The sequence below is a fragment of the Myxine glutinosa genome, chromosome 13 (assembly GCF_964187855.1).
Source record: "Myxine glutinosa chromosome 13, kmMyxGlut1.1, whole genome shotgun sequence".
NCBI lineage: Eukaryota > Metazoa > Chordata > Myxini > Myxiniformes > Myxinidae > Myxine > Myxine glutinosa.
In genome coordinates, this window is record NC_136273.1 from 49,776,055 (window position 1) to 49,789,469 (window position 13,415).

At 45.9% G+C, this 13,415-nt stretch overlaps 1 pseudogene across 1 annotated transcript in view; it reads left to right on the top strand.

The window, feature by feature from the left end:
* Window positions 1-12,649: 12,649 nt before the first annotated feature.
* LOC144888674 (sterile alpha motif domain-containing protein 9-like) overlaps window positions 12,650-13,415 on the top strand; it is a 28,475-nt pseudogene continuing 27,709 nt past the window's right edge. Inside the window, exon 1 of the transcript XR_013621208.1 lies at window positions 12,650-12,760. The product of XR_013621208.1 is annotated as a sterile alpha motif domain-containing protein 9-like (transcript). The remainder of the gene's footprint in view (window positions 12,761-13,415) is intronic.

Genomic DNA, 13,415 nt, shown 5'->3' on the forward strand with positions numbered 1-13,415 from the left:
TCACGGCACGAAAGCAGGGAACTTCACGCGTGGCACGTGCGCCCTCTGGAGGCGGCACGACTGGCCTACAAAGGACTTCAACGGCATGAAAGAATTTAGCTGGCGTTGGATCCACACACGAGGCACGAGCGCCTCGCCTTGACGACTCAATAACTACAGGTCCACCTGGCCTGGCTCGTGCTATAATCCCACTCATGATCGAGGGTATTTTTGCTGATGCTTTGATCGACACGGGATCCACGGATAGTTATGTTGATTTTCGACTTGTGCAGAAACATGGATGGCCGATTCTTGGGACAAGACGCCGAATCTTTATGGCGTCTCAGGGGCTATGGCTTAGCACAAAAGGGGAATGTCGACTGAAGCTTGTGATTAAGGGTCGAATGTTTCCGGATGTGCATCTGATGGTCTTACAAGCATTATGTGCAGAAGTTTTGCTTGAACATGATTTCCTCAAGCGACATGGACGTTTGGAAATGGAGTTTGGTGGTACTGATACACTTGCTGTGTGTGCTCTTGCAGGGATGGAAAGTGAGCCACTGTCGCTGTTCCCAAATATGACAACGGACTGTACACCTGTCACGATTAAATCGCGACGCTACTCACGAGCTGACGCACAATTCATTGCGGAAGAAATGGCCCAGCTACTAAAGGAAGGTGTCATAAAACCTAGTCAGTCGCAATGGCGAGCCCAAGTTCTGGTGGTACGAAGCGAATCGCATCGCAAACGCATGGTAATCGACTACTCGCAGACTAAAAATCGGTTTACACAGCTGGACACCTACCCACTCCCGGGAATGGACTCCCTGGTTCGACAGGTGGCCCAGTATTCGGTCTATAGCACTCTCGATCTGCGTAGTGCGTATCATCAAATCCCCATCTCTGAGGCAGATCGCATCTATACAGCGTTTGAATCGAGTCAGAGGTTATACCAGTTCACCCGGCTTCCTTTTGGGGTAACGAACGGGGTCGCCTGTTTTCAGAGGGCTATGGATGACTTCATCGCTAAGGAGAACTTGATCGATGTCTTTGTTTATCTGGATAATCTTACGGTTTGCGGGTATGACCAGGAACATCATGATGCTAATCTGAAACGCTTCCTCAAGGTCGCGCAGAGGTATCGCTTAACTATGAATGAGGCTAAATGTCGTTACTCTGCTCGCACAATAGACCTTTTGGGGTACACCGTGACCCACGGCTCTGTTGCTCCGGATAAGGAGCATCTGCGACCCTTGCTCGACATGGCCCCGCCCTGCGATCGTGCTTCGTTGAAGCGTGACCTCGGGCTGTTCGCTCATTATTCTAAGTGGGTGCAAAATTTCTCCGTGAAACTCCCGCCCACTTGTGGACTGCGACACGTTCCCCATGAGGCTTGCCGCCAAGGCCGCCTTCCATAACTTTAAGTCTGACATCGCTGGCACCGCTGTGGCGACGATTGATGAAAATAAATCTTTTGTTTTGGAAAGTGATGCGTCGGATCATGCGATAGCTGCAACTCTCTCCCAAGGGGGGTGCCCTGTGGCCTTCTTTTCGCGAACTCTCTCCTCCGCTGAGCGGAGACATTCATCTGTCGAAAAGGAGGCGTATGCCATCGTCGAGTCGATTCGGCGTTGGCGTCCCTATTTTCTCGGACGATGCTTCCAAATTATCATGGACCAACTGAGCGTTGCGTTTATGTACGACACCCAGCATGCTCAAAGCATTAAGAATGAGAAAATCACTCGCTGGCGGATCGAACTCGCAGATTTCTGCTACACAATCAAATATCGCCCTGGGAGGGATAACCTAGTTGCCGACGCCTTATCGCGGCCGGTGACGTGTGCGGGTCTCATATCTTTTGAGGATCTGCACACTTTGCACGACACCTTGTGCCATCCCGGGGTGACGCGTTTCGCTCATTTTGTGCGTAGTCGTAACTTGCCCTACTCGGTTGAGGATGTTCGTCAAATCTGTCGCACTTGTTCTGTATGTGCTGAACTCAAACCGTGCTTCGACAACCCTCCTATGGGAACGCTAGTCCGAGCGACTAGGCCGTGGGAGAGATTGGCGATGGATTTCAAAGGGCCACTGCTGGCATCACCGGCTTTGAGTAACTCTCGTTACCTGCTCACAATTGTTGATGAGTTCTCGAGATTCCCTTTTGCTTTCCCGTGCGTAGATATGACAGCCGCCACGGTTATCCGGTGCCTGCAGAACTTGTTTTCTATGTTTGGGAATCCAGCCTACGTGCATACCGATCGAGGCGCGGTGTTCCTGTCCCAGGAAGTGAGGAACTTCTTACTCCATCATAATGTCGCTTCTAGCTATACCACTCCGTATAGGCCGCAGGCGAATGGACAGGTCGAACGCTTCAATGGAATTATATGGAGAGCCGTTACACTGAGCCTTAAGTCCCTCAGCCGAGGCCTAGACAAATGGGCCTGCTCGCTGCCTGCGGCACTGAACTCGATCAGGACTTTACTGTGTACGGCTACCAATCAAACTCCCCACGAACGGATGTTTCTTCACCCGAGGAGTTCAGGTAGTATCCGATCTTTACCTCGTTGTCTTGTAGAGCCGGGTCCGGCTTACCTCAAACGGGCTGTCCGCATGAGTAAGTATGATCCGCTAGTGGATAAGGTGCAGGTACTCCAAGCTAATCCCGAACATGCTCGAGTGCTGATGTCAGATGGACGCGAGTCAACAGTCTCCGTACGCCACCTGGCCCCTTGCGGGGAAATTGATGAACCAATTTACGAGTCCATTAACTCTCCCATTGCTCCGCCTGTGGAGTATCTGCCGGCCATCTCACCACTAAGCAAACCCCAACCTGTAGACTCTGTAGTGCCACCTCCGTCACCTGACTTAGGCGGCTACTCCGACGCAGGGGACTCCGGCCTTGGGGACGTAGCACCCGGTAGTTTCCGGACCCGTGCCGGAAGGGAGATTCGTCGCCCCGATCGCTACGGATGGACCGACTGACATGGACTGACCATTGCTGCCCCTACTATTATTATGGCTGCATGCTTGATTCCTGCCTTAGCGGAAGTGTAGTTTTAACGGCGGGGAGAATGTAATGAAATTGTACCTAAGTTGAACCCAGGTGTTATGCTCTCTCTAACCACTGAGAGGCGTCTATAAGAACCCGGACTGCCATTGCTCCGGATCATTCCTGAGACATGCAATCAGTGACAGTGTAGACTTGAATGGTGCGTATATTCAGATGATCACGGCTTGCTTGCTCTGATTGATAATTGCTTGACTTCTCCTTTATTATAATCCTGATATATTGCATGATCGTATTTTACAGGTGTTGCCAGAGTTCGAATTTGTATTAAACCTATCATTGGGCAATGTTGTGGATTTGACTTCTTACGACAGGGGACTAACAAGCATTCTGAGTATTGCGCTGCAATACATGTCCCCTTCCGGCAGTCTGTCGTCCGGAAAACTGTTGGGGAAATTACCAAAGTTCAAAGAGCCTGGTGTTGGGCTAGCGGCTAGGGTGCCGCCTTAGGATCCTAGAATCCTGGGTTCGAATCCTGGTTGATCGCTGAATTAACGCCAGGGGGGTTGACTCAGCCTGTCATCCTTCCGAGGTCGGCTAATTGAGTACCAGTTCACTGGTAATTCCCTGTTTGTCGTTAAAGGCGGCAAAATGGGTTGGCGTCAGGAAGGGCATCGGCCGTAAAACATTGCTTCAAAAAGGGGACCGAAAAACAACAACAACCACGGTTCCCGAAAAAGGCCAACCCCCGCTTCGCGGGGACAAATGGCCTCTAAAGGTGGTTATCTATATGATATAAAGTGCCATAACTTTGTCAAAAATGATCAAAACGTCGTGAAGTTCGAACTTGATCTGTAATCTATCATGAGGAAACCATGTACCAAGTTTGATATCATTAGCATTAAGAGTTTAGAAAAAAAAGTCCGGAAAACTGTTCTTTGCGTGACGGACTGACAGACGGAGGGACGGAGTGCAAACTTATAGTCCCTCCGGTGTTACACTGGTAGTGGACTAATAAGAAGCACGAGCACGCTAAAACTCGATATTATGGGGAATATTTTTAAGATTGGAGGCATTCTGGATATGTTCTGCAAAAAACACCTGTTTCTAATTAATCAGCTGAATAATTTGATACATTTTGTAATACTTATAACAATAACTCATAACACAACATGTGTAGGTCAATATTTTATTGTAAGATTTGACTTAAACGTTTCCAAAAAACTTCTGTCATAGAATGTAAGGAAGTGGAAGATACAAATCAAATGAAACATATTATCATAGTGCTGTTGTGTAGGTAGTAAAAGTTTATATCCAAAAATCAAAAATATAAACACACCTGAAATAGCTGTTGATGTTGGTTTCTTGATAGGGGAACATTATAGAATATTTTGATATATATATCACTATGTGTGTGTCTGTGGATATATCCATCCATGGTGTGTGTTTCGTGAATGTACTATTCAGGAAAATATATGTTGTGATACCGAAAGGATCGTGAATCATTATCATGATTATTAAGCCTTTTGTTCAAATTTTATTTATTTTGACCATCAAAGGACCTATATTGGTCATATGATACATTAAATATATATATATAGGACATATTTATAATCAGTGGGATTGAGTACGTTGCTATATAGCATGGACATATTAACAATATGTTATTAAAAGTGATTTTTGTCATTCACTTCCACTGGTCAACAAAATTTTAAAGGTTTTATGGTTCTAGTATATTTTAAGGTGATTCTAACCAACATGAACCTGTAGATTTCGATTTTGATATCCAATTTTCACTAGCACATGCAGTTTTTGAGAACCAGTATACCATAGGAACACAACTTCATTTGAAATTCACAAACCTCTTGTTGACCCTGAGAAGGTATTCTTACCACCATTTCATTTGAAACTTGGTTTGATGAAGAACATTATGAAGGCCATGGATCAAGATGGTGCTAGCTTCCACGACTTGCTAATGAAGGTCCAAGGCATTGTATCTGAGGCCAAAGTAAAGGCGGGTGTTTTCAATGGTCCTCAAATTCGTCTTGTACTCACTAATCAGGACGTTGTAACGAGACTATCTGAGCTGGAAAGCGTTGCTTGGGATAGCTTTGTGGCTCTTGCTAACAATTACCTTGGACATTTTCGAGCACCAAATTATGAAGAGCTTGTGGACAAGATGTTGAAGAGTTACCAGGCGCTTGGTGCTCGAATGTCACAAAAGATACCTTTTTCTTTTTCTTTTTTTTTGTATACTGAATCGAGGCTCGTGAAAGAGCTGACATTTACTTCACAAACAAATCAACCAGACAAACAAAATATATAAAAAGAGGGAGCGGAAGACAAGAAAATGGGAAGCACACAAACACTTGAGAGCACACAACATTTAAGAGCAGGGAGATGTGTGGGAGGTAGAGGGCTTGGGGGGAGGAGGCGTGGGAAGGGGGGGGGGGGGGGTGGGAGAAGTATAAAACACAAGGACACCAAGGACTTCCAGGACAGAAGTTGGTATTTCAAAAAGTGGTATTGGGGTGAAATTATCGGGGATAGAAAATATCAAGGTTTTGGATGGGGGAAGATAAGAGATGGTGGTGAACAGCTGTTTTAAAGACCTGGAGGGTGGAGTGGGATTGAAGAGAGTGAGGGAGTTTGTTCCAGAGGCGGGAGAAAAGAGGAATGAAGGAGTGAAGGTGAGCAGAGAGTCTTGATTTTGGCAGTTTAACCATAAGAGGGTTGCAGGCAGATCTTGTGCGACCTGTAGGAATATTTGCGGGACAGAGCCCAGAGAGAGCTGGGGGGTCAAGGCCAGAGAGGAGTCGGTAGAAGACGGAAAGACCACCAACCTGCCTGCGGTGAGTGAGTGAGAGGCCCTTGGAGTTAGCTTCATCGCGGGAGATTCCAATGATTCTGAATGCTTTGCTTTCAACAGCGTGAAGATGAACTAGGTGTGAGGCAGGAGCACCAGCCCAGAGGGGAGAGCAGTATTCCATTGAGCTGCGGATGAAAGCCTTGTACGTGGTGAGGAGCTCAGGTGTGCCAAGGAAGGACTTTGCATGACGGAGGATGCCCAGTCGGCGACTGGCTTTGGAGGCCAGATTTGAAATGTGGTTTTCCCAGGAAAGATCATGGCAGATAGTGAGACCCAAAAGTTTGAGTGACAGAACTTCTTGGAGAGGATTATTCAGAAAGTAGATGGGAGGGTTGTCCAGTCGGTCTTTTCGGAGAGACATCGTAAGAGTGTGAGATTTGTCAGGATTGAAAGACATGTTCCACTTGTTTGCCCAGTCTGTGATTTTGTCCAGGTCTGCAGAGAGTGAGGAGGCTGCAGACTGCCGATCTGAGGGATGAAGAATGGAGCGACAGAGAGTAGAGTCATCAGCAAATAGATTGAGAGGATTTTCAAGAGAGTCGGAGAGATCATTGATGAAGACCAGAAAAAGCACAGGGCCCAGAACACTGCCTTGGGGAACTCCAGCCTGAACAGGAAGAGGAGATGAGAGAAACCCATTCAGGGCCACACGTTGACTACGACTAGAAAGGACGTCCGCCAGCCATGCATGGAGATTTCCATGGATACCAACAGAGGAGAGTTTGGTGAGCAGAGCGGGGTGCCAGACCGTATCGAAGGCACGTGATATGTCAAGGGAGACAGCTCTAATTTCCTGTTTGGCATTGAGGACCTCCATCCATTGCTGAGAAAGCAGTAGCAGCATGTCCAGAGTAGAGTGACCAGGTCTGAAACCAAATTGATGATCAGAGATCAAGCCAATGGAGAAGAGGAAAGATTTCATATCTGAAGCAATGATGGATTCCATGACTTTACTGATAATTGAGAGAAGGCTGATTGGTCTGTAGTTGCTGGGATCTGTTTTTGCACCTTTTTTGTGCAAAGCGGTGATGTTGACAGATTTCCAAGCAGATGGCAGATGACCTTGAGCAAAAGAGAGTGTGAAGAGAACAGAGAGAGGGAGTGAAAGAGCGGAAGAACAAGATTTTAGGACCCGTGGGCTGATGCCGTCAGGTCCAGTTGCAGAATCAGAGTCGAGGGTTGACAGAAACTTTTCCACCTTGTCAGGAGGAAAGGGAACAGAGTCCAGGAGCAGCTGGGTACGACTGGGTACGGTGGGTACAGAGAGGGATGGGTTTGGGACACAAGATTTAGAGGCAAACACAGAGTTGAGGCATTCAGCATTCAGCTTTTTCACGCGCGGATTCAGCCGTGGCGCCGTTTGAGGTGAGGGAGGGGATGGAGGGGGAACAAACACCAGAAACAGATTTGACCAGATGCCACCAGGATTTGGAAGAGGGAGTCAGATAAGAGAGTTCTGTCCTGAGAACGGAGAGATATTGTTTCCTGGCTCTCCTGAGGGTGGACACACACTTGTTTCGGGCTTTGTGAAAGGAAATGAGATTTCCTTCCATTGGATTTGCTTTCCAGGAGACGAAAGCAAGTTGTTTCTGGGCAACAGCCTCACCACAAGATTCCATGTACCATGGACGGGAGGAAGGGTATGACAACTGAAGACGAGATGGGATAAATCTGTGCATGAGAGAGAGCAGTTTACTTTGGAAGAATTCCCAGGATGAGTTGATGTCAGAGGCGGTAGAGATGGGAGACCAGTCCAGATGATTGATGGCTGCTTGAAGACCATGCCAGTTGGCCTGAGTGAAATGCCAGACTCGTCGACGCTGAGGAGGCTCTCTGAGAATGGTCAGAGAGATGTCCACTTTAACAAGCACATGATCAGTTGAGCCGATTGGAGCAGAGGAAGAGCAGCAGACATTTTCAGGGAAGTTAGTCATAACCAAGTCCAGAAGAGAAGATGCTCCGTTGATTGAGATCCGGGTCGGGAAATTGACAGATTGTGTCAGTCCCAGTGAGTCACAGAAGTCCTTTGCTGAAGAGCCATGGCTGGTGAGAGAGGTACCCACACCCAGCCAAATGGCATGGTGACAAATGAAATCACCACATATGAGGAAGAGAGAGTTGGGATGGGTAGATAGAAGTTGGTCCATGTTATCAGACAGCGAGATGTAGATGGAGTCATCACTGTTTCGTGGACGGTACAACACACATATGAACAAAAGGTGGGAGCGAAGGGGAAGCCGTAGCCAAAGGTATTCCTGGGGGTGAGGTGGAGAGAGGGCAGTGCAGGGCGAGTGAGGAAGAGAGTTTTTTTATAAAGATAGCAACCCCCCCCCCCCCCCCCCCCTCCAGGACGAGGCTCAGGTCTATCATACCGGAGGAGGGAGTAACCTGAGAGAGATACCAAGAAATCAGGGACATCATGAAGGAGGAAAGTTTCTGTGAAACAGATCACGTCTGGTTTGTCAGAAGCAACCTGTATGGAGAGATCAGTCAAGTTTGAGCGAAGGCCCCAGAAGAGGAAGGGGGAGCATCGGATACAGAACGGGGGGGGGGGCGGTAGGGTATGATGTGGAAGAGGTAGGGAGAGCTGTTGAAGGTGTGTCAGAGATTTCAGAACAGCTTGGAGAAATCGAAGAATGGGGCGGACAAAAGGTTTGATGGTGATTGGGTGAGGCGCAGTGAGGTGTTGTTTGAGGAGGGGGAAGAGTGAGGCAGAAGGTTGAGGGAGATGAAGGTGAGAGTTGAAAGGGGGAAGAAGCGGGGAGGACGCTTTGAGGAGGAGGGGTGAGAGGGGAGTCTAGGAGGGGAGGAGTGAGGGAGGGTCTCAGAGGGGAGGGGTGTGGGGGGAGTTTAGGAGGGAAGGGGCAAGGGGGGAGATCTGAAAGGGATGGGTGATGGGGAAGATTTGGAAGGGAAGGGCAAGGGGGAAGATTTGAAAGGGATGGGTGATGGGGAAGATTTGGAGGGGAGGGGTGAGATTGGATTTTGAAAAATGTACGATTAATGGGAAACGAACATTTCTTGCAAAATGAGTTTCTTGCGACCTTCGAGTCAAAAGTCTTCCATTCTCGTCTGGACTTCTTTCCACAAAATCTTGGCGATGTCAGTGATGAACATGGAGAAAGGTTTCACCAGGAAATTGCCATCATGGAGACTCGATATCGAGGCCGATTCAATCCAAACATGATGGGCGACTACTGTTGGACTTTACAGCGTGAAAGTGATTGCTCCTACAAACGCAAAAGTAAAGTTCAGAAGCACTTTTAATGTGATGTAAATAAAAACTTAAAGTTCATATTATTTTTTGTGATATTTTATAAAGATCATATTATTTTTGGAGATTTACATTTTTTTATGTGATGTAAATAAAAACTTAAAGTTCATATTATTAGTCCCCTACCGGATGGGACTATAGGTTTACACGCCGTCCCTCCGTCTGTCAGTCCGTCAGTCCGTCACGCAAAGAACAGTTTTCCGGACCTTTTTTCTAAACTCTTAATGCTAATGATTTCAAACTTGTTGCATGGTTTCCTCATGATAGGTTACAGAGCAAGTTCGAGCTTCACGACGTTTCGATCATTTTTGACAAAGTTATGGCACTTTGAACTTTGGTAATTTCCCTAACAGTTTTCCGGACTATAATTTGGAGTGCGGTAAGTAAAAGCTGTTAATATTCCTTGTTTTAACTCCAATTTACATTCTGTTTCCACTTTTAGTGAGAAGTAGGGGTCTGTGCAACCATTCATAAAATTTATTTGGTGCAAATTGGATAATTTTTAGCCGAGTTACCTCAGACCGTGAGTTGGTAATTATATAATTCACACATCGTGCAATATGTGCAGGCTGCTCCACGGAGCAACCTTGCGGGCTTATTTTAACTCCAATTTACATTCTGTTTCCACTTTTAGTGAGAAGTAGGGGTCTGTGCAACCATTCATAAAATTTATTTGGTGCAAATTGGATAAATTTTAGCCGAGCTACCTCAGACCGTGAGTTGGTAATTATATAATTCCCCAACAGTTTTCCGTCTGACAGACTGCCGGTAGGGGACATGTATTGCAGCGCAATACTCAGAATGCTTGTTTTTTTGTGATATTTTATGAAGTTCATATTATTTTTGTAGATTTACATTTTTTTATGTGATGTAAATAAAAACTTTAACTACATATTATTTTTTGTGACAATAAATAGACTTATTGAGACTTAATCAAGAAATTCGAATGCTCTAAATATTTTTTTCCACACTTATGATGAACTACGTCAAGGTTACGTGATCGCGAAATTTTAAGGTCAGATTCGGATTAGTGGGCACCAAATTAGTTAAAAACAGTTCAAAATAAGTCAGAACCAATTTGGCTGTTGACCAGTGTTATCGGCAGAAATTTTTCGATGGCAGGCATCTTGGAAAAATGGCTGCCTCGGTTGACACAGGATAGATCCAGAATGCCTCCAATCTTTAAAATGTTCCCTATGATGTCTAGTACGAGTCTGCCAAGTTTCATGCTTTTATCATAAAATGCACAATACGCTCATTTTTTAGTACCTATCCGCTGGACTATCGGGTATGTGTGGGAGCGCGCCAATTAGGAATATAGTTTTATCGTGCATTATTTTGTGACCGGCATTTTAAAAAAATTAATCCGGTATTTTTGTCCATTTTAATTCCGTGACAGTTTAATTAATTATTGCAGGTTTGAAGACTGCCGGTGAGAGCCGTGAAGGTAAGCGCTTACGGCTTCTCCCTCACTTGCTCCCCGCGGGTATAACGAAGGTCTTCCATTGAATTGAACGCCTCCGAGTTAAAGCTCGTTTGGTCCTCCTTGTCAACCTGCGGTGTTAACCGCAGGGCAGGCACATGACAATATATAATCAAGCACACAGCCATGCAATCTCCATAGACAAACATTGGCAGTAGAATGGGCCATACTGAAGAGCTCAGTGACTTTCAACGTGGCACCGTCATGGGATGCCACCTTTACAACAAGTCAATTCGTCAAATTTCTGCCCTGCGAGAGCTGCCCCGGTCAACTGTAAGTGCTGTTATTGTGAAGTGCAAACGTCTAGAAGCAACAACAGCTCAGCCATGAAGTGGTAGGCCACACAAGCTCACAGAACGGGACCACCGAGTGCTGAAGCACGTTGCGTGTAAAAATCCTTCTGTTCTCGGTTGCAACACTCACTACCGAGTTCTAAACTGCCTCTGGAAGCAACGTTAGCACAACAACTGTCCGTCGGGAGCGTCATGAAATGGGCTTCCATGGCCGAGGAGCCGCACACAAACATAAGATCACCATGCACAATGCCAATCGTCAGCTGGAGTGGTGTAAAGCTTGCTGCCATTGGACTCCAGCAGTGGAAACGCGTTCTCTGGAGTGATGAATCACGCTTCACCATCTGGCAGTCCGATGGACAGGTCTGGGTTTGGCGGATGCAAGGAGAACGCTACCTGCCCGAATGCAAAGTGCCAACTGTAATGTTTGGGGGGGGGAGGAATAATGGTCAGGGGCTGTTTTTCATGGTTCGGGCTCGGCCCTTTAGTTCCAGTGAAGGGAAATCTTAACGCTACAGCATAAAATGACATTCTAGACGATTGTGTGCTTCCAACTTTGTGGCAACAGTTTGGGGAAGGCCCTTTCCTGTTTCAGCATGACAATGCGCCCGTGCACAAAGCGAAGTCCATACAGAAATGGTTTGTCGAGATCGGTGTGGAAGAACTTGATTTGCCTGCACAGAGCCCTGACCTCAACCCCATCAAACACCTTTGGGATGAATTGGAACACAGACTGCGAGGCAGGCCTAATCTCCCAACATCAGTGCTTGACTTCACTAATGCTCTTGTGGCTGAATGGAAGCAAATCCCCGCAGCAATGTTCCAACATCTAGTGGAAAGTCTTCCCAGAAGAGTGGAGGCTGTTAGAGGGGGAGAGGGGGACCAACTCCGTATTAATGGCCATGATTTTGGAAAGAGATGTTCGACGAGCACATACGGGTGTGATGTTCGGGTGTCCACATACGTTTGGCCATGTAGTGTATATAGTTAAGAGAGATTGCTGTCCATTCGGGGTTCGAGCCCCGACGCAGTTATAAACTGTCATCCCGGTGTTTTACAGGTATGAGGGTGATTCCTCAGTGTGTGTGCCGTCCCTCCGATGGACATCGAACTGGCATCTTGTCTGCCAGCCTTAGTTGGTGGACGTTAAAGATCCCACGGCGTGTTTGCGAAAAGAAGGCAAGCTATCACCGGCACCATTTCCAAATTTCTGACAAAGTCGAATGTCAGGCCTGGCCAGACAGTTTGTGAAGACTAGCCAAGCTTCCCCCGGCCGACCCAGGTCGAAAAGGTGGGATAATGGTGCAGGTCATCAAAGAATAAGAAGAACACACAAATTATATTCAATTACATGAAGAACGAAGGGAGTTGATGTCTCTTGACAATTCGTTTCCTATTTAGAAGGTAATAATATGATAATCTTCATATCTCGTGTTTCATTGTTGATCAAATTACAGTACAGTAGTTGTAAACTTACAATTGTGACGAATATACGATTACCTGTAATGAAGCAAGTTTTAAGTTAATATCAATTTTGAATTTGTACATGTGTATAATATTGTGACAAAGTGCAACAATTTTTCAAAACGAAGGCATCTTGGACAAAACACAGAGTGAAGATATTTTGAAATTGGGGGGGAAAAAAGGAAGCAAACCCATCGACGTCACTGATGAGAAATGATTCGCATGGTCCTGGGGTGTGGCCGCCCATGCATTTGACTTGTTTTTTGGTCATCACGTCACGACTCAAAGTCACAAAATAAGCAATTTCCTGGAAACACCTAATCGTCCCCTCTGGTTTCTTCGGACGTCCAGATACCTGGTTGCTCCGTACATGGTCGTCGCAACATGAACTGTGAGTGTGAGAGAAAAAAAAGATCCTTGAAACGGATTGTGATGATAGTCGACGCTGAAAAATATGTTTGATGGTGCCCGTACGTTGTGCGTACGTGTATGGTGTATGTACGTACGTTCATGATGTACGTACGTTGTAGTTACTACAACGTACATGATCTTGTACGTTGTAGTTAATTTAAGTGTTTAAAACTTTAAAATACGATAAAATGTTGGGTTTTTATTAATAGTTTAAATATTAGTTTCATTTTCTCATCATTCGTCCACCATTTTTTTATACGTCATGCTACATAACGTTTCTGCTGACCCTTTCACTCAATGGTGAAGAATCACTTTTAAAATTCTCGTGTACGGATTCTAATTCAAATCTTCACCAAAACGGAGTCAATTCTTCCTTGTCACACACACAACATGTTCGTTAAGTTTCGGCGGAATCCGTCCATAACTTTTTGAGATATCGTGCTATCTATAGTTTTTGTCCCTATCTCTCCATGGTGAAGATTCGTTGACAAAATTATAGTATCCGGATTTGGATCTTCACCAAAATCTAATGATTTCGTCCTTGTCACACACCAAAACTGTCAAGCAAATTTCATCCCCATTGTCCATAACTTTTTGAGATATCCTGCAAACAAAAAGTTGGTGTGCGGCGTATC